The sequence below is a fragment of the Mytilus galloprovincialis genome, chromosome 6 (genome assembly GCF_965363235.1).
Source record: "Mytilus galloprovincialis chromosome 6, xbMytGall1.hap1.1, whole genome shotgun sequence".
Classification (NCBI taxonomy): domain Eukaryota; kingdom Metazoa; phylum Mollusca; class Bivalvia; order Mytilida; family Mytilidae; genus Mytilus; species Mytilus galloprovincialis.
The window spans coordinates 47,688,248-47,693,297 of record NC_134843.1 but is presented as its reverse complement, the minus strand read 5'-3'; positions in this window follow the sequence as shown (position 1 = coordinate 47,693,297).

Sequence of the window (5,050 nt, the reverse complement as noted above, 5' to 3'; positions counted from 1 at the left end):
ATACTAAACTGATTAAAACGAACATCTAATTTCTAATTCCGCCTATTTACTGTAACATATACATGAAAACAACCACACACACATGTACATATCCAATTAAAACTGAGGTAAATTAATAAAAGAGTACAAAACAGCTCGATAATTTAAAAAAAAATCAAGTAGAAAACAAGAAAAAGTAGTCACACTAATATCAGAAAATATCTGCAATATAGTCTAAGAGACAGAAACAAAATGGTCTAGTCCACCTTTTCTAAGGCCCATATAAAACAATGTACTTTTCAAACATTTTTCATATTAACTGAAATTCATAAAAAAAGTTTTCTCCATTTCTTATATTAATTGTGGTGACGAAAACCCGAATGTGAAAAAGATTTATCTCCCTTTCGTTGGCTAAGGCTTATTCTTACCGGTTTTTCAATGTAAGACTTTTTGAGTGTCAGAATTCGTGATAAAATGCCAATGAATTAACATTAAAAATTACAAATTACAAAATAAAAACAAGATGTCGTATGATACCTCTCCTTAGGGACACAATGACGCAGAAGTTTATATACTAACTATAGGTAACCGTATGAGCAAACTTAAGATCTATACGCATACTGATAGTAAGCTACAAAATGCTCCGAAATGAAAAATGTTAAAGAATTCAAACGAGAAATCTAACGGATTGATTTATGTACAAAACAATGAAGGAAAAACAAATATGATATATTCAACAACAAACGACAACCACTGCATGCATGAATAACATACTCCTAATTTGGAACCGACACACATAGAATGTGTCGGGGGTAAAGCATGGTTGCCGGCATTAAAAACACTTTTCCTAACCTGTGACAGAACAACATAAGAACAAGTTGTGAAAATTAAGCAAAAACAAACAAAAACAAACAAAAACACAAAAGACAAGGTATTAAGAGCTCTCGAAACAACTAATAAAACAATCCTGTGCATGATTTCTGGGCGTACTTAAACGAAACTGTCTGAAATCATTTACGAGCATTTTTCTCAAAATATACCTCGTCTTTCTAGACTCACCTTAATCTGTTAATTAAGACTAAAGTAATAATTCATGGAAGCCATAGATTGTTGGAAATTTACACATGACCTGGGCTGTGATATTCGAATTTTATTCTGAGCGTTAGCGAGGGATAAAATTAACGAATATCACGGCCCAGGCCATGTGTAAATTTCCAACAATCTATGGCTTCCATGAATTATTTCGATTCTAATAGGACAAATACGGTCATCAAAATACTGAAGCGAGGGTTAGTTTGGTGTGTGTGTGTGGCTGATCTTTTTTACTCCCTGTTAGATGAAGCTCAAATATCTTAATAAATCCGTAGCTGCTTGCATGGGTTATTTCGTGAATAACCGCTAGAAAAAAAAATGTCCAATTCTTCTAATTCTCAAAACCAACATTTGCCATTTTTAATTTACATGATTTTCTCGAAAGCTTCCGTCAAAATCCAAAGTTTACATTTTGTAACTAAGGAGCCGCCATGTTGACTTGCTGAAATTAGTAGCAAATAATGCAATAGAATAAAAAATAAAACAAAACCTACCTCAAAAATCAGTTTTAATACAATATCATACGAATTTCGATGGTTCACGTAACAGAAAACTTTCAACTTTAGCGGTTTCATTTGAATGTCGTCATGTTTTGAACTGACTTAAATGTGCCAAAAAAATAATAGACTTTCGCGGAATTTTATTTTATTTTTATTTTGTTGATTTTTCCGAGCTCTTGTGCATTACTTCTTTTTATTATGCATCCGAATAAGAATAACAGTTATTTTAGGTTTTTTTTAATTGCACTTTTTAAAACAATAAAATCGGTAAAGGGTCTGCAAATAGGTTCCAATACATGTAGATTTACGTGGGAAGTATATTGTAACAGCCATTATTATGTATATCTCTGAGTCTGCGCTAAGTATAGATATATCGAGAATTTTCTCACAGTGTTGTTTACAAAGCGAAAGAAGCACGTCATATTAGAATTGAAGATATAAACTGCACAAGTCTCCAATGAAATTTAAAGTGGGAATGTTGACAGCAGGACCAGTTATTATCTCAATACAGGGTTAGAGACAAGGATTTCTTGCCCAATTTCTTTGGGGAGAAATTTGACGAGTTTAAACACCATCCCTTTCGAGCAGATTAGAGAACCAATGTTCTATATCCCCTTAAACAAAAAGAAATCCTTAGTAAATAGTTTGCTAAGTGTTCTCGAATTTCTTTGATATGAGCTGAGTCTGAGACTACTATATAACACATGTGTCATGGTAGTCTCCGATATGAGACACTCTTTGATTTGTAACTAATAAATCTTTAAAAATAAAAAGGTTAGAACCAAATTCAGGATACAAGTAAGATCAAGTCACATAAAAACATGTTTATATTTTTGACCATTCATTTGACTTTTGCATTGCATTACTGAAAAAGCACAGATTTAATTTCACATGTGGACATTTGGACATTATAGACGACCGCAAATCTCGATCATGATAGTCAAATAAACATCGTGATACTTAAAAAAAACAACATCGTTATGTTTATGTGTTGGATAACTCAATGAAGAAGTCAACATATGGATCGCTCATTGTACAAGAACCTCACAGAGTATGAATCGCTCATTGTACAAGAACCTCACAGAGTATGAATCGCATATTATACAAGAACATCACAGAGTATGAATCGCTCATTGTACAAGAACCTCACAGAGTATGGATCGCTCATTGTACAAGAACCTCAGAGTATGGATCGCTCATTGTACAAGAACCTCACAGAGTATGAATCGCTCATTGTACAAGAACATCACAGAGTATGAATCGCTCATTGTACAAGAACCTCACAGAGTATGGATCGCTCATTGTACAAGAACCTCAGAGTATGGATCGCTCATTGTACAAGAACCTCACAGAGTATGAATCGCTCATTGTACAAGAACCTCACAGAGTATGAATCGCTCATTGTACAAGAACCTCACAAAATTGTTCAAAACAATACTGCACTCTTTTAAACAATAATGCACTCTCTAAAACAATAATGCGGCATCCAATCTCACGTCGAAGAGTTGGGGAGATATTTTAGGACAGAGAGAGAATTGAATTTCAAAGTAAAACTTGCCATGTGATGAAACTTTGTAAAAATTAGTTTGCATTCAAGTGACAGATAATATAATTGCTACATCATATTTGACTACTGCAAAATTTGCATATTCATAAGAAACAAAATTAGATACAATTTAACGTTCAGTTGCTTCATGAAAATGTTTTCCACCACAGCCAATGCCTTGTTCTGATAAGTGTTTTCTTCTTCAGAATATTTAATTAAGGAGGCATGCACTGCCTTTAATAGATCAGATAGGACACCTGTAAAATTTCAGTCATATAGATCCTTAATTATATCTAAATTAATTCTCCCCAATGTCAATTAAAAAAATAAGGACTTCTTATAAATTCATTATTAGTTTTGAAAGAATTATTTGAACGAGTGGATTTTTATTTTTTTCGTTCATTCCAATTCAATTTTTGATATTTTTATATAGAGCGAAAGCGTAACAAGCAAGACCGGTTATAGAATATATCCCCCTTCAAGAGTCTGAGTCATGTGATAGAGTATAGAGAAATACTCTTGTGATACTCGTTATAAATACAGAATTTTGACATACTTTATACATAAAAAGTATAAATATGATATGTTTCTTTGTTACATGTGTAATACCACCAAACCATTGTACGGCACATTTGGTTGCATACGAAAAAAAAGTCGAAAAAAATATTCACTTGAAATTTACAGGTTGACGGAAATTAATCCTTCATTTCACTGCAGTAAAAAAAAAATATGGGTCATAAACATATATCTTGGGTATTTCAGAGCATCAGTATTTTTATTTGGTGTGTCTATAGAATATTTTGGAAACTTGAGGTGACATGGTTACTAAAGCATGTGCACAGAAAAAAAAGAGGTGAACATTTACTGGTTAACTTCTAGTGAAGTTTTTTTTCTTATATGCAATGACATGTTATCTGAAATTTTGTCTATATAGTACTGCTAGACAGGATAAACTTTACTCAGGCCAAATATTTCTCTATTCGAAAAAAAGTGATATTCTGCTCAAGCTTTTGAAAAGTGCAAATTTAACCGAAAGACTAATGGGAGATAATCAATGGTGGTATTACACCTATTGCCGGGGAGTTTGTTACGGAACGTCATGACGTCCTATCAGTAAACGTTGCGGAAGCGGGTACTTTTGTCAAATTATTATTGAACGTTACCATGGATGTATAAATTGTGGACAATTACTTGTTTGTTCGTATTAGGCCATGAAAAAGAAAAGGTTTGTTTGCCCTAACCCTATCTACCTAGAAAATAGCTTCCTACTCAAAATCTTTCATCGATTATTCGTCCTGTGATGTGATTTTTTTAAAATCTGACACACCAATTACTTTTTGCCGAAAAAAAAAGAAAATGCCTACTTACCTTTACCTACCCACTGTCTTTACCTTTTGGTAGGGTATGGGCAAACCAAAAAAAAACAAAATAAGTGTGGCCTTATTTCTTTTAAAATATATATGGGGTTGTCTGTTTTCACAGTCTTCGATCTATATGAAAAATGCATAAGTTACCATTCTAAGTCGCAAATATAGTTTTGAATGCATTAGGTTTTAATACATGTATTCAATTTTAAAGCTTCGTCCAAATAATTCCTTAAAATGGAGATGCAAGGGGAAAGAATGCTTGGCAATACATTATACATTGTCGAAAGTCACGTTGGAGGTACTTTTTATCAAAGGAGAGGATATTATCATACATTGTTTTTGTCATTGAGATAAAAACACAACACCTTTAGAATTTCGATGTTACAGGCCCTAACAAAATATTTTTTAATCAGTATTCATTAAAAAAAAAAATTTTTTTTGGTATTGACAGTCTCTTGGAATGTTGTAGCAAAGTAACGAAACGATTTTTTTTAATCTTAATTTAGGATTGTCATAAAATGTTTTCAATTTATCGAAACTCAACAGAAAAAAAATAGGAATTATTA